Genomic DNA, 24,818 nt, shown 5'->3' on the forward strand with positions numbered 1-24,818 from the left:
TCTCTCACTCCCATCACCTAACCCGCCTTAATAGAGTCTACCTTACCATGGTGGGCCGGCTTACAATCCTATTTGCCAAAATGTGATTTAGTTTTAGCCAACTGGATTAGCCAAAGGACTCTGTTAAAAAAAGAATATAATAAACTATCTTAGATGGAGATTAACTAATTAGCGCCCTTTTTTATTAAGCACGTTTCGATTTAAAAATTGTATCGTTCCCATTTTGCCAATAGCAACAGCACGGCGATGAACATGTAAATTGCATTGCCGGGTTTTTGCTAGTGCAATTGGTATTTTCCAGAATTACAATTGTTGGCCTGCATTTTTTTTGTTTTGTTTGCGTTTCTATGCTTTGTACCTTTTTGGTGAGGATTGGTATGGCTATGGGGAGGAGGAGGCCATTATTAGAATTTGGGGGTATATTTAAATCATTTTAAATACGCCCCTGAGTTCTACTCTGCAGGTTGCAACAATTTGTAATCACCAATAAAGTTCTCTTAAGGGCCAGTTCACACTTGGGGTGCTTTAATAAGTGGTTTTTCTGCTCTTTGCTGATAGTCGGTATTCAGCAAAGCACTGCGGTAAATCCTTGCAGTGCCTGTGATGTGTGTAAATCGCAAAAGTGCACTGCGTGCAACATTTTGCTGGCAGTTAGAACACCATTCTCATTCTCTGGAATGAGACCGAAAAACGCAATCACTGCAACATGGAGCCACAATTGCTTAGTAGAAATGCAATCACACTCCGTAGGCGATTGTGATTTGCCTTTTGCGATCCCAGTGTTGAACCCGGCCTAAGGGGGACCAGCTGGATCCCAATTATTTATCAGGTGGTCGTTGTGTTCCCCGACTTTGCACTTGAGGGTGTAAGAGTGGTACCCTTTAAGTCCACCTATCCCTCTCTTCCCTCTCCAAAACACTATACTCTATTCCTCTCTCACTCCCATCACCTAACCAGCCCTAATAAAGTCTACCTTACCATGGTGGGCCTACTTACAATCCTATTTGCCAAAATGTGATTTACTTTTAGCCAACTGGATTAGCCAAAGGACTCTGTTAAAAAAAGAATATAATAAACTATCTTAGATGGAGATTAACTAATTAGGGCCCTTTTTTATTAAGCACATTCCGATTTAAAAATTGTATCGTTCCCATTTTGCCAATAGCAACAGCACGGCGATGAACATGCACATTGCATTGCCGGGTTTTTGCTAGTGCAATTGGTATTTTCCAGAATTACAATTGTTGGTCTGCATCTTTTTTTGTTTTTTGTTGCGTTTCTATGCTTTATACCTTTTTGGTGAGGATTGGTATGGCTATGGGGAGGAGGACGCCATTATTAGAATTTGGGGGTGTATTTAAATCATTTTACATACACCCCTGAGTTCTACTCTGCAGGTTGCAACAATTTGTAATCACCAATCAAGTTCTCTTAAGGGCCAGTTCACTCTTGGGTGCTTTGGTGGGTAGTGTTTCTGCTCTTTGCTGATAGCCGGTATTCAGCAAAGCACTGCGGTAAATCCTTGCAGTGCCTGTGATGTGCGTATATCGCAAAAGTGCACTGCGTGCAACATTTTGCTGGCAGTTAGAGCGCCATTCTCATTCTCTGGAATGAGACCGAAAAACGCAATCACTGCAACATGGAGCCACAATTGCTTAGTAGAAATGCAATCACACTCCATAGGCGATTGCGATTTGCCTTTTGCGATCCCAGTGTTGAACCGGCCTAAGGGGGACCAGCTGGATCCCAATTATTTATCAGGTGGTCGTTGTGTTCCCCGACTTTGCACTTGAGGGTGTAAGAGTGGTACCCTTTAAGACCACCTATCCCCCTCTTCCCTCTCCAAAACGCTATACTCTATTCCTCTCTCACTCCCATCACCTAACCCGCCCTAATAGAGTCTACCTTACCATGCTGGGCCGGCTTACACTCCTATTTGCCAAAATGTGATTTAGTTTTAGCCAACTGGATTAGCCAAAGGACTCTGTTAAAAAAAGAATATAATAAACTCTCTTAGATGGAGATTAACTAATTAGCGCCCTTTTTTATTAAGAACGTTTCGATTTAAAAATTGTATCATTCCCATTTTGCCAATAGCAACAGCACGGCGATGAACATGTAAATTGCATTGCCGGGTTTTTGCTAGTGCAATTGGTATTTTCCAGAATTACAATTGTTGGCCTGCATCTTTTTTTGTTTTGTTTGCGTTTCTATGCTTTGTCCCTTTTTGGTGAGGATTGGTATGGCTATGGGGAGGAGGAGGCCATTATTAGAATTTGGGGGTGTATTTAAATCATTTTAAATACACCCCTGACTTCTACTCTGCAGGTTGCAACAATTTGTAATCATCAATCAAGTTCTCTTAAGGGCCAGTTCACTCTTGGGGTGCTTTAATAAGTAGTTTTTCTGCTCTTTGCTGATAGCCGGTATTCAGCAAAGCACTGCGGTAAATCCTTGCAGTGCCTGTGATGTGTGTAAATCGCAAAAGTGCACTGCGTGCAACATTTTGCTGGCAGTTAGAACACCATTCTCATTCTCTGGAATGAGACCGAAAAACGCAATCACTGCAACATGGAGCCACAATTGCTTAGTAGAAATGCAATCACACTCCGTAGGCGATTGTGATTTGCCTTTTGCGATCCCAGTGTTGAACCCGGCCTAAGGGGGACCAGCTGGATCCCAATTATTTATCAGGTGGTCGTTGTGTTCCCCGACTTTGCACTTGAGGGTGTAAGAGTGGTACCCTTTAAGTCCACCTATCCCTCTCTTCCCTCTCCAAAACACTATACTCTATTCCTCTCTCACTCCCATCACCTAACCAGCCCTAATAAAGTCTACCTTACCATGGTGGGCCGGCTTACAATCCTATTTGCCAAAATGTGATTTACTTTTAGCCAACTGGATTAGCCAAAGGACTCTGTTAAAAAAAGAATATAATAAACTATCTTAGATGGAGATTAACTAATTAGGGCCCTTTTTTATTAAGCACATTCCGATTTAAAAATGGTATCGTTCCCATTTTGCCAATAGCAACAGCACGGCGATGAACATGCACATTGCATTGCCGGGTTTTTGCTAGTGCAATTGGTATTTTCCAGAATTACAATTGTTGGTCTGCATCTTTTTTTGTTTTTTGTTGCGTTTCTATGCTTTATACCTTTTTGGTGAGGATTGGTATGGCTATGGGGAGGAGGACGCCATTATTAGAATTTGGGGGTGTATTTAAATCATTTTACATACACCCCTGAGTTCTACTCTGCAGGTTGCAACAATTTGTAATCACCAATCAAGTTCTCTTAAAGGCCAGTTAACTCTTAGGGTGCTTTGGTGGGTAGTGTTTCTGCTCTTTGCTGATAGCCGGTATTCAGCAAAGCACTGCGGTAAATCCTTGCAGTGCCTGTGATGTGCGTAAATCGCAAAAGTGCACTGCGTGCAACATTTTGCTGGCAGTTAGAACACCATTCTCATTCTCTGGAATGAGACCGAAAAACGCAATCACTGCAACATGGAGCCACAGTTGCTTAGTAGAAATGCAATCATACTCCGTAGGCGATTGTGATTTGCCTTTTGCGATCCCAGTGTTGAACCTGGCCTAAGGGGGACCAGCTGGATCCCAATTAATTATCAGGTGGTCGTTGTGTTCCCCAACTTTGCACTTGAGGGTGTAAGAGTGGTACCCTTTAAGACCACCTATCCCCATCTTCCTTCTCCAAAACGCTATCCCCTATTCCTCTCTCACTCCCATTCCCTAACCCGCCCTAATAGAGTCTACCTTACCATGGTGGGCCGGCTTACAATCCTATTGGCCAAAATGTAATTTAGTTTTAGCCAACTGGATTAGCCAAAGGACTCTGTTAAAAAAGAATATAATAAACGATCTTAGATGGAGATTAACTAATTAGCGCCCTTTTTTATTAAGCAAGTTTTGATTTAAAAATTGTATCGTTCCCATTTTGCCAATAGCAACAGCACGGCGATGAACATGTAAATTGCATTGCCGGGTTTTTGCTAGTGCAATTGGTATTTTCCAGAATTACAATTGTTGACCTGCATCTTTTTTTGTTTTGTTTGCGTTTCTATGCTTTGTATCTTTTTGGTGAGGATTGGTATGGCTATGGGGAGGAGGAGGCCATTATTAGGCGTACGTTAAAAAGGGGCGCTGGGAAAAAAGGGCGCCGGGTTTTTAACGATAAGCATGGATAACGTTTAAAAATGTATTGTACTATATTTCGTTTAAAATTAATGTTTTTTAAAGTTATAAATCATTAAATAATGTGCATTAAATCGGCAATTGTAAAAACGTTAATCTTTCGTTTAAATACTGAAACGTATAATAACGTTAAAAAAAAAAAAAATTACTAAGTAACCCTCCCTGTACCTACCCCTAACCCCTAGACCCCCCTGTTAGTGCCTAAACCTAAGACCCCCCTGTGGGTGCCTAAACCTAAGACCCCCCTGTTGGTGCCTAAACCTAAGACCCCCCTGTTGGTGCCTAAACCTAAGACCCCCCTGTTGGTGCCTAAACCTAAGACCCCCCTGTTGGTGCCTAAACCTAAGACCCCCCTTTTGGTGCCTAAACCTAAGACCCCCTGTTGGTGCCTAAACCTAAGACCCCCCCTGTTGATTCCTAAACCTAAGACCCCCCTGTTGGTGCCTAAACCTAAGACCCCCCTGTTGGTTTTTTCGTTTAAAAATAATGTAAAAAAAAAAAAATGTACTTTTTTTCGTTTAAAAATAATGTTTGAAAAAAAATATTGTACTGTTTTTCGTTTAAAAATAATATTTAAAATGTATAAATCATTAAATAATGTGTAATCATGAGAAGCAGTAATAAAACATTAAGTCTCCGGGCGCCGCTTTTAAAACGTTATTTTTCACCGGCGCCCTTTTTTCCTATCGGGCGCCCATTAAACGATATTTATTATAGGAGTGAATGGCGGCGCCCGATTTGTCCACTAGCCTCAGGCGCCCGAATTTACTGTTTGCCATTATTAGAATTTGGGGGTATATTTAAATCATTTTAAATATGCCCCTGAGTTCTACTCTGCAGGTTGCAACAATTTGTAATCACTTATCAAGTTCTCTTAAGGGCCAGTTCACACTTGGGGTGCTTTGGTGGGTAGTGTTTCTGCTCTTTGCTGATAGCCAGTATTCAGCAAAGCACTGCAGTAAATCCTTGCAGTGCCTGTGATGTGCGTATATCGCAAAAGTGCACTGCGTTCAACATTTTGCTGGCAGTTAGAACGCCATTCTCATTCTCTGGAATAAGACCGAAAAACGCAATCACTGTAACATGGAGCCACAATTGCTTGGTAGAAATGCAATTACACTCCATAGGTGATTGCGATTTGCCTTTTGCGATGCCAGTGTTGAACCCGGCCTAAGGGGGACCAGCTGGATCCCATTTATTTATCTGGTGGTCGTTGTGTTCCCTGACTTTGCACTTGATGGTGTAAGAGTGGTACCCCTTAAAGAGAGCCTGAAGCGAGAATAAATCTCACTTCAGACCTCATAAATAGCAGGGGCATGTGTGCCCCTGCTAAACCGCCGCTATCCCGCGGCTTAACGGGGGGCCCTGATCCCCCAAATCCCCTCGGTGCAGAGGGGGAGCGCTTCCTGGTTGGGGCAGGGCTAACCGCCGCAGCCCTGCCCCACGCGCGTCTGTCAGCGCGTATCTCCGCCTCTCCCCCGCCCCTCTCAGTCTTCCTTCACTGAGAGGGGCGGGGGAGAGGCGGCGATGCGCCGCTGATAGACACGACTGGAGGCAGGGCTGCGGCGGTTAGCCCTGCCTCCAGGAGCGACCAAGTCTGCAACCAAGTGTTGCAGTGGTGGGTTTGGGGGTGAAGGGACCCCCGTTTAGCGTCGAGATAGCGGCGGTTTAGCAGGGGCACACGTGCCCCTGCTAACTTTGAGCTCTGAAGCGAGATTTATTCTCGCTTCAGAGTCTCTTTAAGACCAAGTAAAGATGAAAGATGCGGTCCGCAACAAGTCTCTCCACAGTCTTGTAGTTTATTTAGGACGTATCCTCACAGCAATTAAAAAAAGTACAAGGCTGACATGTTTCGGGCCATACAGCCCTTAATCATAGCAATGATTAAGGGCTGTATGGAGAGACTGTGGAGAGACTTGTTGCGGACCGCATCTTTCATCTTTACTACAGTGTCCAGGCCTGGCTGCCTATGGTCCAGCACTGCCTTCCACAGTGCAGTCGAGCGGTTGTGTTTTCCTGATTGCTCACTCTTTAAGACCACCTATCCCCATCTTCCCTCTCCAAAACGCTATCCCCTATTCCTCTCTCACTCCCATTCCCTAACCCGACCTAATAGAGTCTACCTTACTATGGTGGGCCAGCTTACAATCCTATTGGACAAAATGTAATTTAGTTTTAGCCAACTGGATTAGCCAAAGGACTAAAAAAAATAATATAATAAACGATCTTAGATGGAGATTAACTAATTTGGGCCCTTTTTTATTAAGCACGTTTCGATTTAAAAATTGTATCGTTCCCATTTTGCCAATAGCAACAGCACGGCGATGAACATGTAAATTGCATTGCCGGGTTTTTGCTAGTGCAATTGGTATTTTCCAGAATTACAATTGTTGGCCTGCATCTTTTTTTGTTTTGTTTGCGTTTCTATGCTTTGTACCTTTTTGGTGAGGATTGGTATGGCTATGGGGAGGAGGACGCCATTATTAGAATTTGGGGGTGTATTTAAATCATTTTAAATACGCCCCTGAGTTCTACTCTGTAGGTTGCAACAATTTGTAATCACCAATCAAGTTCTCTTAAGGGCCAGTTCACACTTGGGGTGCTTTGGTGGGTAGTGTTTCTGCTCTTTGCTGATAGCCGGTATTCAGCAAAGCACTGCAGTAAATCCTTGCAGTGCCTGTGCGTATATCGCAAAAGTGCACTGCGTGCAACATTTTGCTGGCAGTTAGAACACCATACTCATTCTCTGGAATGTGACCGAAAAACTCAATCACTGTTAACATGGAGCCACAATTGCTTGGTATAAATGCATATTGGTATAAATGGTATAGGTGCTAACCCGCCCTAATAGAGTCTACCTTACCATGGTGGGCCAGCTTACAATCCTATTTGCCAAAAAAGTGATTTAGTTTTAGCCAACTGGATTATTTAAAGGACTCTGTAAAAAAAAGAATATAATAAACGATCTTAGATGGAGATTAACTAATTAGGGCCCTTTTTTATTAATCACGTTTCGATTTAACAATTGTATCGTTCCCATTTTGCCCTTAGTAACAGCACGGCGATGAACATGTAAATTGCATTGCTGAGTTTTTGCTAGTGCAATTGGTATTTTCCAGAATTACAATTGTTGGCCTGCTTCTTTTTTTGTTTTGTTTGTGTTTTTATGCTTTGTACCTTTTTGGTGAGGATTGGTATGGCTATGGGGAGGAGGAGGCCATTATTAGAATTTGGGGGTGTATTTAAATCATTTTAAATACACCCCTGAGTTCTACTCTGTAGGTTGCAACAATTTGTAATCACCAATCAAGTTCCCTTAGGGCTCTTTCACACTAGAGGCTGCGGTAGAAAAGGCTGAAAGTCAGCCTTTTGCTTAACGCCAATACATAGCGTTTTCAAAGAGTTTTACAGCTCATATGAAAACGTCCTTTTTATTTCTATAAAAATAAGTGAACAAGTCAGCTGTAAAATGCTTTGAAAACGCTGAAGTTGGCGTTTTCCATTGACTATCATTGAAACGCCGACAGCCAACTTCGGCTGTAAACAGCCCTGAAAAAGCTCCTGGGAGCGTTGAAACGCAACGCTCCAAAACGCCGAGTTAGATGTGAAAGGTAAAATGAAAGTCTATGGACTTTCATTTCACCTTAGAAAACACCAACTTCGGCTGTGGCGTTAAAACGCCGAAAAAGTCCTCTGGTGTGAAAGGGCCCTTAAGGGCCAGTTCACACTTGGGGTGCTTTGGTAAGTAGTTTTTCTGCTCTTTGCTGATAGCCGGTATTCAGCAAAGCACTGCAGTAAATCCTTGCAGTGCCTGTGATGTGCGTATATCGCAAAAGTGCACTGCATGCAACATTTTGCAAAATGCAGTTAGCACCCCAGTTCACACTTGGGGTGCTTTGGTGGGTAGTGTTTCTGCTCTTTGCTGATAGCCGGTATTTAGCAAAGCACTGCAGTAAATCCTAAACAGTTTATATGAGTATGCAGTTAGTGCAAGCAAACCTGTGTAAATGAAGAAGCAGAGTGTACCTGGCTGTGCAACATATGTCCAGCAGTGGCATTTTTAGCAATAGCATTGGAGGCAGTTGTGGATACAGAGTAGTAGTTTCCAGCAGAGTCCTGTGGCTGTTGAATCCTGTTTGAATTCCTGGGTGAATGCTTGGTAAATTCGTGGTAAGTTGTAAATCACTTTGTAATAAATGGCACTTACATAGCAAAGAAATGAACAGCGCTACTTAAAAACAGATGCGTGCCTACCTGCAAAAAAGTGCAAGCCCCACTTATGGGATAAAATACACACTGAGCATACACATGACCTGTCTACCACTTGGAGGATGTTGGTTTCCTGTAACAGCTTGCATGCAACTTGTTAAGTACTCGTCCCTCCCACTGTCGAAGAAGTCTTTCCTCCATGGGAGGGGACCTAACACTAACTAAATCCTACCTATGCATATGCATAGCCTGGGCGCGCTACCAAGTAAAATTGAAAATTGCGCAAAAAAGTGGGAGCAGAACATCACCAGGCCGCCTCCGAATGGCCTCTGCTCAGAGATGTGCTGAGCCCCCCCAGAAACTACAAACGCACCTTGAACCCAAACAGAGGCTCTGCATATACACCAAAAGCAAAGCTGTTAAGAGGGAGCAGCTGACCAAAAATAAATTAAATTAGTACATAGCAAAGAAATGAACAGCGCTACTTAAAAACAGATGAGTGCCTACCTGCAAAAGAGTGCAAGCCCCACTTATGGGATAAAATACACACTGAGCATACACATGACCTGTCTACCACTTGGAGGATGTTGGTTTCCTTTAACAGTTTGCATGCAACTTGTTAAGTACTCGTCCCTCCCACTGTCGAAGAAGTCTTTCCTCCATGGGAGGGGACCTAACACTAACTAAATCCTACCTATGCATATGCATAGCCTGGGCGCGCTACCAAGTAAAATTGAAAATTGCGCAAAAAAGTAGGATCAGCGCATCACCACACTTTCAATTATGATTGGCCAATCACTGACCAATTTTACCAAATGGGTGTAGTAATGAGAGATTACCTACCCAATCTGTTCGTAGTTTTCAATATCTGTTGAAACTCATACTACATGGAGATGATAAAATTGGTCAGTGATTGGCCAATCAAGATTGAAAGTGTGTACCGGGCTTTAGGGAAACATGGAAAATTCCTTTACCTGCACTGAGCATTAATTGTACATTGCGATATAGCTGAAAGCAGCTGATTCAGTGTAAACCAGCCCTGCATCTATGTGTTTTTAAAGGGACCCTGAATTAAAAATGATATTGGTACTTACCTGGGGCTTCCTCCAGCCCACCGTAGGCTGCGAGGTCCCCCAGGGTCCTCTTGGCTCCTCTCCCAGTCCTGCTGGTGGCTCTGTTAACAGTGACTTTTGGGCTGAAAGTTGTCCATATACTTCCAGGAAGTTCACGTTCCGCGTCAGCATGACGGCCAATGTTACAGTCTGACGCAGGATTGTCACTCCGGCCAGCGTGATGATGCGTAGCGGCTGGCATGAGGACGCAGAGCATGGTCTTCCTGGAAGTATACGGACAACTTTCAGCCCAAAAGTCGCCATTACCAGAGCCACCAGCAGGGCTGGGAGAGGAGCCAGTAGGACACCGGGGGACCTTGCAGCCTATGGTGGGCTGGAGGAAGCCCCAGGTGAGTACTAATTTAATTTTTTACGACTGCTCAGCATTCCTTTAAATAAAAGCTTTTCATAACCCACTGCTGCATGTACTTTTTATGCATTATGGCCCAATACATACAAATGTGCAGGAAAATGCACAGCGACTAATAGAGAGTGCAGAACAACTGTACAATTAAGATGCGTTATCTGCCGGCGGTGTAACTCTGCAGCTCCCATATCGGTTTAGCTTCTGCAAAATTCAGGTTCTGCCTCACAAACCCAGAGCCGGCATTTTCATAGGGTAAAGCTAAGGGCCCCTGAGCCCGCTGCCACACCCCCAGGTCTCCCCAACTTTCTTGTACTCTGCAGAGTGTTCAGCTGCAAAGTGAACTCCCCTGTCCGGCCGGCTCGCTCCTCCGTCAGTATGTGTGCTCCCGTCTTTCCTCTAGCTGCCTCTTCATGGCATATTATTACATAACAACATACCGCCAGGTCACGGTGCAGAGGGGCCCCTGCAGAGAGGAAGACAGCAGCGCATGGACTGATGGAGGAGCGTGTCGCCGGACTGGTGAGTTCACTCTGCAGCTGGTTCGGGACCCGAAGGGGGTAGATTTATGAGAAACAAAGGGTCCTCTAATGCAGTATGCAGTTTCCTGGATGGACGGGGATCAGTCTCAGGGGTAATCGGGCAAGAACAGCGCTGGAGATTTGGGAGCTGCAATAGGTGCCATGTGAATTACGGCTATAGCAGCGCTCAGCCAGTAATTTGGGCGCCATTAAAAGACGAAGCCTAAATTATGATAAAAGCAGCACATGGAGGCTGCCATATTTATTTCCTTGTAAACAATGCTGGTTGCTTTGCTCTGTGCATATGAAGTATAGATTTTCCCATACTACACAAATCCATGGGGATGCAATCAGGAGGTGCGTAGACCGGGCCTGTGAATCTAGCTGCGGCACTGCGGGTGACTGGAGCATGGCAGGATCACGGCACGAGCACAGGGCAGCTGCAGGCTGTTGGTAGAAGTGAAACCGTTTTCTTTTTGCTTTAGGTTTCCTTCAAGGCCCTTTTCCACAAGCGGCTGAACTGCGCGCTTTTCACTGCTTATCAACTGCTCGTGGAAAAGGGCCCTTAATCACCTGATTTGCAGGACATACTGATGTTATTCAAGGGACACGCTACCAGTCATTTAAAGTGCCACTTAAGTGAAGAGGTAAAATGACTTTTAGATATCCCACGGTTTTGTGTTCTATTTTTAAAAACTTAAAGAAAGCGTATTTATTGTTTTGTCTCAGCTGAATGTAACAGTCTGTCTCTGTGCCTCAGAGTGCTGAAATATATAATAATAAACCGAACATTTATATAGCGCTTTTCTCCTTTCAGACTCTAAGCGCTCAAGAGCTGCAGCCACTGGGACGCATTCAAGAGGCCACCCTGCAGTGTTAGGGAGTCTTGCCTTGAACTTCTTACTGAATAGGTACTGACCCTAGCCAGGATTCAAACCCTGGTCTCCCATGTCAAAGGCAGTGCCCTTAACCAGTACACTATCCAGCCACTAGTGCTCTATTCAGAAATATGAAATATTGACCTTTTTATATTTCTATCCTCTCCTGGCAGAGAACTGGGCTTCCTAGAGTAAAGTAGTTTATGGCTCTGTAATTCCTTATCAGTAGTCTCACTGGGTCCTGACTGGAGAAAAACTGTTAAGGTGCCCATATATCAGGAGATCATGGGCAGGTTCGACAAAGACAAATTTAACTCTAATCGAATTTGATTAGATAAATTTGTCTGTTAACCAAAGCTGCCCATATACTGCAGGCCAATTCCCGTCCGATTTAAGCATGAAATCTTAAGGGAATCGGCTGTGCCCACCGCGTCCGCCCAGCCGCTGCCCCCCTAATGTATAAATGTGCCCCCCCAGTGTGTGCATTTATACATTACCTGTCCTGTAGCAGCCTCTGCGCAGTGTCCGTAACGTCCGAGCGGCTCTCTGTACACGCCACTGGCGCATAGTGTCTGGCGTTGCACGCTGTGCGCTGGTGGCGTGTACGGAGGCCACCCGGAGGTTACAGACACCGTGAGGAGGCTGCTACAGGACAGGTAATGTAAAAATGCACACACAGGTGGGCACATTTATACATTAAGGCGGCAGCGGCGGGGGTTTCGTGCTCATTTCAAAATCGGCCGCCATACCGCCGCATACCCGAGCAACCAACTTTCGGTCTCAAATTGGTTGTATCATCGATTGGGTCTGCACTTGATGGCACCGATTTTCAACCAATTCGATAATAATCGGATTGGTTGGTCAATGGACCGCCAAATAGCCTGATGTATGGGCACTTTTAGTTGCATAATACAATATTACCTCTTTCAGGCAGAGAAAGAAGAAAAGCAGTGCTTCTGTTTTTCTTCATGCACACAAATTGTGAAGCAGCCCATTGATTTCAATAGGCTGCAATTCTGAATTTAGATGTGTGCATGTGAACAGTGCTGCTCAAATCCGGATCCGGGAGATGCCCGGATAGTTGCTATCTGGATATCTCCCAGTAAACCTGTGCGGGGGGGGGGGGGGAGGGGGGGTCAATCTTATCTGTCTGAAGTCTTTTTCGTCCGTCCCTCGGTGCCTCGCACGATGCGTTCCACACGCGTCACATGATTACAAACACTTCCTCCTTCAACCCGGAAGGAGGACGTGTTTGTAATCACGTGACCGCCGCTTGGACCGCATCGTGGGAGGCACCGAGGGACGGACCAAAGAAGACATCAGACAGGTAAGATTGACCCCCCCCCCCCGCACAGTTAACGGGGAGATATTCGGATAGAACTATCCGGATGCCTTCTGGATCCGGATTTGAGCATCACTGCATGTGAAGTCAGACACAAAAAAACCCTAACGGAAACAGGGGCCTTAAAGAGAACCCGAGGTGGGTTTGAAGAATATTATCTGCATACAGAGGCTGGATCTGCCTATACAGCCCAGCCTCTGTTGCTATCCCAAACCCCCCTAAGGTCCCCCTGCACTCTGCAATCCCTCATAAATCACAGCCACGCTGCTGACAAACAGCTTGTCAGAGCTGGCTGTGTTTATCTCTATAGTGTCAGTCTGCTGCTCTCCCCACCTCCTGCAGAACTCCAGTCTCCACCTGCATCCCTTCCCTCTCTGCTGATTGGAGGGAAGGGATGGGGGCAGGGACCGGAGCTATGCAGGAGGCGGGGGAGCAGCTGAGACTGACACTACAGATGTAAACACAGCCTCACAGCATGGCTGTGATTTATGAGGGATTGCAGAGTGCAGGGGGACCTTAGTGGGGTTTGGGATAGCAACAGAGGCTGGGCTGTATAGGCAGATCCAGCCTCTGTATGCAGATAACATTCTTTAAACACACCTCGGGTTCTCTTTAAGGTATTCATTTTTTTCTGCTTTGTTTTACTCAAAGATGGTCTTTCATACCTTTTTTTTCTCAGAGATAATGTTGTCCTCCGTGTATCTTGTTTCTTGTGAGCCAGGGGCTGCATCCAAAGGTAATGATGTAGAGCCCCATAGAGTGCCATGGCAGATTTGTATGTCCCAGAATGCTAGTGGGATGAACATTGCGGTTCAGGCTGGTCAGGTGATCACACTTTTTCTAGGCAAAAACAGATATTTAGAGACATCTGTATTGATACAGAAGAAAGGGACAGCATTAGCAAGCAAATCTGGATGCATGGAAGTCAGCTGTGTGCTAACCCTCTCTACTGGCACTAAATACAAAATAAGGGCTCGTTTCCATATAGTGCACTTTTATGTACACTTATGGAAATGCAATCGCAGGGACAGCAGACAGTGCATAGACTGCACTGTCTGCCATTACCATTCATGCACGGTGATTCAGCGCTGAATCGCTCATGGTTTGCTGCATTTCGGGGTGCTTTAGCCCGTCGCAAGCCCCGCTCATCCGCCGAGTGTGACGTGTAGCCACTGGGCTCTGCGCTTCAATGGAAAGAAGCCCTAAGGCTACACAACCATCAGCAGATGTCTATCTGGATCTGAAGTTACTAAGGCTGGTTTCACAGTGGGACGTTACAGGCGCACGTTAGAGCAGCCTGTAACGCAGCCCACCGCACAGTAATGAAAAATCAATGGGGCTGTTCACAGTGCGGACGTTGCGTTACATTGTAATGCTGCGTCACAAGACAACGTACTGCATGCAGTACTTTGGACGCGGCTGAGCCGCGTTAGACTGCTTGCACATGCTCAGTAATGTGGGGGAGGAACGGAGAGCGGCCAGGCACATGGCTAATTAATATTCACTGCACATTATGACGTGCAGTGTTTACTTCATGGAGCAGCCGCTCTGTGCGGTGATTGGCCGGCGGGACCACGTGATGCCGCATGCGCATAAGAGTGCGCATCACGGCATCACTGACGCCAGAGTGAGCTGCACAACGCGGCTCACTCTGACGTCCAGATCCAGCACCACCAGGTGTTCCGTTAGGGGGACGTTATGCGACCTTAACCTTAACCTCTAACGCAACGTCCTGGTGTGAAATTAGCCTAAATAAAATATAAGTAACCAGAAGGGGGCTACAGCAGCTTCATATTACACACTCGACCTCCCTGTTATACCGGACTGTTATAAAAGTGAGGACACAATCAACAATAAAAAAGTTTATTTGCATTTGAAATTTTCAGTTGCTGGAACCTAGATACATTCTCTCATTTTCTGTCACATCAAGGGTCTTTAAAGGCGCTTCTCATTTTCCAACCTACCCAAAACTTAACGTGGATCCGAGATAAACTTTTACTCATTGCATAATTGTGTTCCTTTCATTTAGTTTATGGGGCATTCCTCAAGCCAAATACTTTTTTGTTTTGTTTTAATACTCTAAATTCCCTAAAACTAAACAGGCCTCGCCCACAGCTCCTATTGTGCCTTGGCACTGTAGCAAGGGCTTATGGGAGCTCAGTCTGGGCAGGAGGAGGAGGAGGTTGTTACTAGCCATTTATTTCAGAGGCAGAGGGGAGGATGGAGGAGGAGAGGGGACTACATTTACACACAGGCAAGCTGATAGCATCTCCAGCCCTTAGCCTGTGACAATGTGACAAACAGAACATGGCTGCCCTCATTGTATCACAGGAATAAATAATCATAAACGTTTGAACCTGTTTGCAGCTAGATATGCTGTGTAAACTATCTAAACTTTAGATAAGATATATAGACAAGTTACTTGTTATAGTTAGTTTTTCATCTCGGATCTGCTTTAACCTCCCTGGCGGTTAATTTTTTTTTTCCAAATTGAAAAAATCCTTTTTTTAAAAATAAATAAATTTTTGTTTCATGTAAAGCTACCAGAGTGGTAGCTACATGAAACACCACTAGAGGGCGCATGTGGCCCTCTAGTCCGATCGTCGCCGGCATCTATTGCAAACAGGGGAACGCGTATATAACACGTTCCCCTGTTTGGCTTCTTCTGTCGCCATGGCGACGATCGGGATGACGTCATGGACGTCAGCCGACGTCCTGACGTCAGGCACACCCGATCCAGCCCATAGCGCTGCCCGGAACTCATTGATCCGGGCAGCGTAGGGCTCTGGCGGGGGGGGGCCCTCTTTAGCCGCTGCGTGCGGCCGATCGCCGCAGAGCGGCGGCGATCAAGCTGTGCGCGCGGCTAGCAAAGTGTTGGCTGCGCGCACAGCACTTTACAGCTTGTAAATCGCCGCACCAGGGGCTGAGATCTCCCCCTGCGCGGCATAGCCCGAGCTCAGCTCGGGCTTACCGCCAGGGAGGTTAAAGGACTTACGAGGCGAAGTTAAGAAAAAAAGTTAATGACCTGCCTCATCTTTTAAGGCACGGAGGACGCCGTCCGCGCCCTCTGTGCCGATCCGCCGGGTCCCCCCGCTCATTAGCCCCCCGGGCCGGCTGCCGACCCCACGGCCCGGGTCGAGCTCTCCTGCCTCTCGTAAAATGGCCGCTTGCTCTGGCTGCGGCTGAGCAGTCCGCATAGCCGCGAGTGCGGCTGCGCAGCTCTAGGGCCATCCCCCCCGATCCACGCTATGCAGCCGCGGCCAGAGCAAGCGGCCATTTTACGAGAGGCAGGAGAGCCCGACCCGGGCCGTGGGGTCGGCAGCCGGCCCGGGGGGCTAATGAGCGGGGGGACCCGGCAGATCGGCACGGAGGGTGCGGAGAGCGTCCTCCGTGCCTTAAAAGATGAGGCAGGTGATTAACTTTTTTTCTTAATTTCGCCTCGTAAGTCCTTTAAAGAGGCACTTAAGCCTCAAACCTCATACTGCATGGAAGTAGTAAAATTGGCCAATCAGAATTGAAGCAGGTACAGTGAGTAGTCCTCATGCCCACTGCCCCCCCCCCCCTCCACATTCACTTCCATCCCCCTCTGCTCTCTCCTAGGAGCCAGCAAAAGCTAATCTGGGTCAGCAGCAGTGCACAAGCGTTAGGCCTGGCAGCACAGAGCCGGGACAAGGTCCTTCAGCACCCAAGGCAGAGACAGCAAAGTGCGCCCCTGCATCCCTCCCACCCCAGCCATCACACACTAATTGCTATTAGACTAAGAGGCGCCCCAGGGCCCCTAACGTCCCCAACACCTTAATCTCTAGTTATCTGGCTTGCAGTCACTGCTATGTATGCCCTTTTGTTATTTCTTTGTGCTTCAAACACAATTGGGAATGACAGCTGAATGAATTGTGCGCCCCCTCCTACACTGCGCCCTGAGGCTGGAGCCTCTTCAGCCTCTGCCTCGGCCCGGCCCTGCTGCCGGGTCTAGTGCCTGCCAACCCTGAAGCAGCTCCTGCTGGCATTTAGGAGAGAACAGAGGGGGATAGAGGTGAATGGGGACACACATGCGTCTGTCGTTATCCGCTGTTTCAGTTTCAACTGACGATCATTATGTGTGTGCAGAGGCCGCAGATCGCTATTGCTCGGGCAACAGTAAAGTTCCGTCCGGTAGGATTTTTAATGATCCCCGATGCCCAAGCACAACCATTCACAATGCTTTTTACTAGCCCCACCCACTAATTAAAGCGCCTCCGTCATACGCAGATTGTCGTCCCCTCTGCCCACCTCCATAGCAACAGAGCACATTGCTGGCCTCAAGTCTAGAGGCATGTCTGTACAACATCATTCCCCGAATTATTGCCCGAGGGATCGTTTCTCGATCTCTTATGGGTGACATTTCTCGCATGTGTGTACATAGCTTCAGCATATCGAAGCCATAGCAGCCACCTTGTGGAATATGAGCCAGCCCTACACACTGCCAGCTAAACTCCCCACCTCCCCTTCCCAAACTGCACCATAATATGGCTGAGCATCACCCCATACACAGACCTCAGGTATAATATCGCTCAGCATCGCCCCATACACAGACCTCAGGTATAATATTGCTCAGCATCGCCCCATACACAGACCTCAGGTATAATATCGCTCAGTAGCGCCCTATACACAGACCTCAGGTATAATATCGCTCAGCATCGCCCCATACACAGACCTCAGGTATAATATCGCTCAGCATCGCCCCATACACAGACCTCAGGTATAATATCGCTCAGCATGGCCCTATACACAGACCTCAGGTATAATATCGCTCAGTATTGCCCCATACACAGACCTCAGGTATAATATCGCTCAGCATTGCCCCATACACAGACCTCAGGTATAATATCGCTCAGCATCGCCCCATACACAGACCTCAGGTATAATATCGCTCAGCATGGCCCTATACACAGACCTCAGGTATAATATCGCTCAGTATTGCCCCATACACAGACCTCAGGTATAATATCGCTCAGCATCGCCCCATACACAGACCTCAGGTATAATATCGCTCAGCATCGCCCCATACACAGACCTCAGGTATAATATCGCTCAGCATGGCCCTATACACAGACCTCAGGTATAATATCGCTCAGTATTGCCCCATACACAGACCTCAGGTATAATATCGCTCAGCATTGCCCCATACACAGACCTCAGGTATAATATCGCTCAGCATTGCCCCATACACAGACCTCAGGTATAATTTCGCTCAGTATTGCCCCATACACAGACCTCAGGTATAATATCGCTCAGCATGGCCCCATACACAGACCTCAGGTATAATATCGCTCAGCATCGCCCCATACACAGACCTCAGGTATAATATCGCTCAGCATGGCCCCATACACAGACCTCAGGTATAATATCGCTCAGCATCGCCCCATACACAGACCTCAGGTATAATATCGCTCAGCATGGCCCCATACACAGACCTCAGGTATAATATCGCTCAGCATGGCCCCATACACAGACCTCAGGTATAATATCGCTCAGTATCGCCCCATACACAGACCTCAGGTATAATATCGCTCAGCATGGCCCCATACACAGACCTCAGGTATAATATCGCTCAGCATGGCCCCATACACAGACCTCAGGTATAATATCGCTCAGCATCGCCCCATACACAGACCTCAGGTATAATATCGCTCAGCATCGCCCCATACACAGACCTCAGGTATAATATCGCTCAGCATCGCCCCATACACAGACCTCAGGTATAATATCGCTCAGCATTGCCCCATACACAGACCTCAGGTATAATATCGCTCAGCATCGCCCCATACACAGACCTCAGGTATAATATCGCTCAGTATCGCCCCATACACAGACCTCAGGTATAATATCGCTCAGCATCGCCCCATACACAAACCTCAGGTATAATATCGCTCAGCATCGCCCCATACACAGACCTCAGGTTACAGACACAGCCCAGAAGATCACAGTATGCCAGATGACAGGCCCGAGATTCAGGTCAGGAGGCCTCTGTTAAACATGATTTCCCCAGCATCATTGCTAAGGGCTCATTCACACTACAGAACACATGCATGAATGCAATTTTGTGCATGCGTTTCAATTGCATGGAATGCACATTGAGGTGTCTCAAAGCGCAGACATTGCCAGCAGCAACACAATAGAACCCATTGGGAAAATGTGTACAGTGAAAAGGTGAAAAGTAACATGAAAGTCAATAGACCATGTCGATGGCACACTATGTGCAATGTGTCAAAACTGACAGCGCAGCACTTAGTGTGAATGAGCCCTAAGAAGAATTGCAGGTGATGTTTTATGGCTCAGCAGCTGTGCAACTTGGTCTGCAGTGTGATACAGCTGAACCAGTAAGGGCTCTTTCACACTAGGAGCTGCAGTGTGCGTTTTGACGGACCGCTCCCTGGCTGTGTTTAGAGAGGTAACATGAAATCCTATTTGACTTTTGAGCTAACTTTCACATCAGACAAAGCATTCCAGAGCAAATACGCTGTAACACATGTGGGAGCTTTGTAACGTCCAGCCTCGGCGTTCTCCCGTCGGGTGAATTAGAACTACCGCCACTAATGAGCGTTGCACCGCAACTTCCCGACGTTCACGCCGCAGGTAATAATGCGTGCACGAAATTGGTTCCTGCACACGTTCTGTGATGTGAAAGAGCCCTAATGATTGCTAGAGTTCAGGTAAAGAGATGGAGGTGAGCCCAGAATTAGATAGCCCTCCTATAAGCTGAAGTGGACTGTGTTATCAATGTAAATATAGTCCACCAGAATGATAAGTCCACAGTAACAGCACAAAGGTAATGATTGTAAACCTAGTTGCAGAAACAAGTGTTACATCATTGCATAAAAGCTGTGCTTTACCATTATACAGCCTGACAATATATGCTGTGCCTAGTATTAATCTTCTATTAATATACAGCATATATATATTACAGTATAGTCAGCAATGCTATTGCATACATTACATATAGCACTGGCCGGGTGAGCTGGAAGCGCGAGGCATCTGCAGCAGGTGAGGTGACCGGAAACATGCCCTCTGCAGACACAGCACGCTCGAGACACTGACAGCCAGAGGAGGTGGACGAGTCACCGCTCTGCACAGCCGAGGAGGAGAGTCCCGCCTACGCCCTTGGAGGCATCACACGGAGCAGCCAGGAACCAGGATCGCGTATGTAAGCTGGCAACATTGTGTGCGGAGCTCCCTCTTGTGGCCGGACTGTAAAATGTCCATGGAACTTGTGTGCGGAGCTCCCCCGTGTGGCCGCTATAGAAGACTTATTGATGTACATAGACACTGTTAGGAGCCAGTTCTATGGGAGGGCTGTGTATATATTGTGAGTCTGGGGAATACAGTAGTGATTGAGCCTGCTGTAAGGGACAGGGCTGCTGTATATGGATGCAGGTGGCTGCAGACTGAGCTGCACGTGGTCAGGGGCGCTGCTGCTGCACATGGCAGGCTAAGCAGACAGGAGTGCTCTCCCCCGGCCAGCAGCCCATACTGGTACTTTGCATTGTGTTTTATAGTCCGTTCACACTGCACGCATTTCCAGCCGCATTTTGGAAACGCGTGCAGGAGGCCGACACGCACGACATCAGACATTGCATAGAGTGCAATGTCTGATGTTCACACTGCATGCGTTCCGGACCTGTGCGGTCCGGGAACGCATGCTGCACGCAGATTTTGACAAAACGCGTGGCTGTCCCATTCACTTTTCAGTGATGGGATCAGCCACGCAACGCACACAAACGCGGATGGCCATGCGTTCGTACGCGTTGCGGTCCGCACGCGTTCCGCACGCTGGCCATCCGCATTTGTGATCTGAACGGGCCCTAACAATTATGAAACCAGCAACAGATAGCCTCAGCAACATTGCATCACACTGCGTTTAGTAGGGCTGAACGATTTTCGGTTTTAAACCGAAAATCGCGATCAGCAGTGTGACGATCTTGAGATTGTCAGAGCTGCAGTTTTTGCAGCTGCTGATTCCTGCTCTGCTTCCGGCTCCCTCCTCCTCAGTCGCGTATAGCAAAAGCAGAAATGCTCCCTGTAGGTGCTGGAGAGGAGGCCAGTGAGGGGTTAATGAGTCGGATCATTCCCCCTCCCTCTCCGGGTGACAGCCAGGCTGGTTAATGGGGCAGACAGGCATACACAGGAAGGATGGGCTTGTCCCGCCCCCCCGTCGCCCGGAAAATGAGAAGAGCCTGAGAGACGCACGCACTGCCCGGGGAGCCGAGCCATTCACGCAGTAATTAATTAACACTTCTGTCTGCTCTCTACCTGGCAGGAGACAGTCAGCAAACTACTATTATGGCCCATACTCACGAGGGACTTTTGTCGCCTCAACACGCGGCGCGCGCGTGTTGCGGCGACAGGTCGCCCGTGAGTATGGGCCGTCGCGCGCGCACCCCGAACTGTCGCCCGTCGCTCATGTCGCCATGCGATTGAAAGTTTCAATCGCATGGCGACAGTCGCCGCCGCACCTCCCCCGCAACTGTCGCTAGTCCGCGTGAGTACGCAGACTAGCGACAGCAACCTCCATTGTGGTAAATGGAGCTTCCGGCGGGGGGAGGAGGAACGTCGGCGACAGCTTCCGTCTCACCGCTGGTCCCTCTTCCGCGTGTGTACGCGGAGGGACCTGGCGAGGAGCTGTCGCCGGCCTGTCGCCCACACGCTCACGTGTGCTGGCGACAGGCCACTTCTGCAGCCCGTGAGTACGGGCCATTACTGTGGTCCCCTCTCTGCATGCCCTGTGGTGTGTGCTGCTGCGTGCCTGGGTGACAGTGACTGACACTGAAAATGTCACCCTGATAGGCTACATGGGGAGTCATTGTTGTCATGTGATGTCACACAGTACTGAGAATGTATGGTAATATAGATTATAAATATATAGATATATCTCTATCTCTTACGCAGCGCTGTACAGGTTATATTGTCTTGTCACTTAACTGTCCCTCAGAGGAGCTCACAATCTAATTCCTACCATAGTCATATGTCAATATATGTACCATAGTATAGGGCCAATTTTCAGCGTACAGTCAAAAATGGCGTGGGGAAAAAATGGCGCAGTGATAAATCTTTTAAAACGGTATTTATAGTTTTAAGGATATGCAGTAACTTTATTTAAAACGCTATTTATCGTTGGTCTGACCCCCGCCCCTCATGTCCTGCGGTGTCCCCCGGTTCCTGTCTTCTGCCTCCCCCGCCCCCCCCCTCGCACGTCCAATTTTGTCTCCCAGTGATTTCATCTCTGCCCCGGACTGGAGTGTAATGCTACAACAGTCCTACCTAAGCAGATCTTACGAACAGCTGGTGGATGTATCTGCTCGCTGCCGCTGATGACTTTCTGATGCACCAATCACGCTGGGGGCGCTGCTCCAGAACTGCCAATCACCGCTGCTCATGTCTCTGCTCCGTCTGCTAATTGGACGCGATGGTCTCGGAGGCGGGAGCATTGGGTCCAATTAGCAGACGGAGCAGAGAAATGAGCAGCGGTGATTGGCAATTCTGGAGCAGCGCCCCCAGCGTGATTGGTGCATCAGAAAGTCTCCAGCGGCAGCGAGCAGATACATCCACCAGCTGTTCGTAAGATCTGCTTAGGTAGGACTGTTGTAGCATTACACTCCAGTCCGGGGCAGAGATGAAATCACTGGGAGACAAAATTGGACGTGCGAGGGGGGGGGCGGGGGAGGCAGAAGACAGGAACCGGGGGACACCGCAGGACATGAGGGGCGGGGGTCAGACCAACGATAAATAGCGTTTTAAATAAAGTTACTGCATATCCTTAAAACTATAAATACCGTTTTAAAAGATTTATCACTGTGCGCCATTTTTTCCCCACGCCATATTTTCCTGACCCGAATTTTCAGTAGCCAATTAATAACCACCTGAGCGGTCTGGACGAGCTCAGCTCATCCAACACCGCCGGAGGCTGCCGCTCAGGCCCTGCTGGGCCGATTTGAATGAAATAAAAAGCAGCACACGCAGCCGGCACTTTGCCAGCCGCGTGCTGCCTGATCGCTGCTGCAGCGCGGCGATCCGCCGCGTGCAGCGGCGAAAGAGGGTCCCCCCAGCCGCCCGAGCCCAGCGTAGCCGGAACAAACAGTTCCGGCCAGCGCTAAGGGCTGGATCGGAGGCGGCTGACGTCAGGACGTCGGCTGACGTCCATGACGTCACTCCGCTCGTCGCCATGGCGACGAGGTAAGCGAAACACGGAAGGCCGCTCATTGCGGCCTTCCGTGTTACTTCTGGCCGCCGGAGGCGATCTGAAGAACGCCTCCGGAGCGCCCTCTAGTGGGCTTTCATGCAGCCAACTTTCAGTTGGCTGCATGGAATAGGTTTTTTTTTATTTAAAAAAAACCCTCCCGCAGCCGCCCTGGCGATCTTATCAGAACGCCAGGGTGGTTTTAACTTAACTGTAGTTTTTTTTGGATGTGGGGGGAAACCGAAGTGTCCAGAGGAAACCCAAACAGACATGGAGAGAACATACAAACTCCTCGCAGGGCTAGGACCAGGCTAGAATTTGAACCAGGGACCCAGCGCTGCAAGGCAAGAGCACTAACCACTACGCCACTGTGCTGCCTTATATATATTTTTTTCTTCCAGTAGTAATAAGCTGCATAAAAGGGGCACCTATTACTAAATTCTACACCTGGGTTAAGCCTGGGTTCACACACGTTGAGGTTTTGTGTCATGGATGGTCAGAGCGATCTGATCCATCGTTGTGAGTAGAAAATCGTGTATTGAATCGAAATCGCAATTTCTGGCAGAAATCGTTCAATTCAATCTTTTCCTAAAATCGTTCAGGCCTAGCGTTTAGTGATGTTCACTGTATACAGGCCTTACATCTACAGACATGTTACTATATGCTGCTCTGGGTGCACCGGCAGCATTGAGGAGGGGAGGAGCAGCGACATATTGAAGGGCAGGCCAGTGTGTCAGTGCCAAGCTGTGGCTAACAAGGTGACAGCTTCTGCTGTATTGCTGGGAGATCAGGGGGCGGAGCTACCCAGTATGACAGCACTGAGGGGAGGAGCAGCCACATTCTAAGGAGCGGGCCAGAATACTCTAGACAGCCGGGCCCTGTGTATATCACATAACCCCAGCATTGCAGATAGAGGGAAAGTAACTTAGGGTGCCTACACACATCCAACATTGATTGGCCAATTGCTAGCCACTTTTACCACCTCAAGGTAGAGTGAGAGACTATAAATACTGAGACCAGCTTGTGCAAGTAAGCCTCTCGTGACATGGCTGTGATAAAATTGGCCAATGATTGGCCAATCAAAATTGGATGTGTGTCCCAAGCTTGAGTGTGGATAGGCATATGCACCTCACTGAGTACATAACTGCATGATGCATGTACAGCAGTATATACAGCGCAGCACACGCGCTCCCTCACCTTTCCCTACTGTACATAATGCCTCACCAATCCACTAGCATGACTCAGCAATAGCAGAGGGGCGTGGTCACGTGTCACTGCAGGTGCCATCCTCAGCGGTGCTCCAGCTGCCCACCTGCACACGCGCGTCACAATAGCTGATATGACGTCACCTCCATCCACTAGCATGGCACAGCAATAGCAGAGGGGCGTGGTCACGTGTCACTGCAGGTGCCATCCTCAGCGGTCTCGAGCGGTCCACCTGCACACGCGTCACAATAGCTTCTATGACGTCACCCGGCACTCAGCCTCCTCGGCTCGCAGACGGAGCAGCAGCAACATCGGAGGCAGACGTGCGGCCTCTCTCTCTGCATCCCCGATAGCCAGGAGCTCTCTCAGCCCCGACATTCTCAGGCAGAAGCTCCAGGAAGGAACAAGCAGTTATACCGGAGCTCCCCCTAGCGGCCGGTAGCATGAATTACACAGTGAGGTAGGATGGATACGATACAATTAGATGTCTAGTAGAAATAGGTTTATGGCACCCATCCTGGGCTGGTCAATTACTTAAAAAAAAAAAACTGCCTTGAATCGTTTTGGTAGCAAATATACATGGTTAGGGTCTTTATCCTGAGGGGGACTTTACCCTGAGCAGCGGTCATTGACCACAATGGGCTCTATTCTCAAAGAGCCAAATTTTCCGCAAAATTTTACTGCTATATTCCCGCCAGCGGTAAACTCCGCATTTTTTCCACATTTCATTAATATTTTCCGCATGAGGGAAAAAAAGATGCGG

General features: G+C 47.9%; 1 long non-coding RNA gene across 1 annotated transcript in view; it reads right to left on the reverse strand.

Annotated features, from left to right (window-relative positions):
* LOC137531594 (uncharacterized) overlaps window positions 1-24,444 on the reverse strand; it is a 96,951-nt gene extending 72,507 nt beyond the window's left edge. The window contains exons 1-2 of the long non-coding RNA XR_011023679.1: window positions 24,162-24,444; window positions 13,302-13,476 (exon numbers count right to left, since the gene is read on the reverse strand). This is a non-coding gene — a long non-coding RNA (uncharacterized lncRNA). The remainder of the gene's footprint in view (window positions 1-13,301; window positions 13,477-24,161) is intronic.
* Between the last annotated feature and the right edge of the window lie 374 nt (window positions 24,445-24,818).

This window comes from Hyperolius riggenbachi, chromosome 9 (assembly GCF_040937935.1).
Source record: "Hyperolius riggenbachi isolate aHypRig1 chromosome 9, aHypRig1.pri, whole genome shotgun sequence".
Classification (NCBI taxonomy): Eukaryota; Metazoa; Chordata; class Amphibia; order Anura; family Hyperoliidae; genus Hyperolius; species Hyperolius riggenbachi.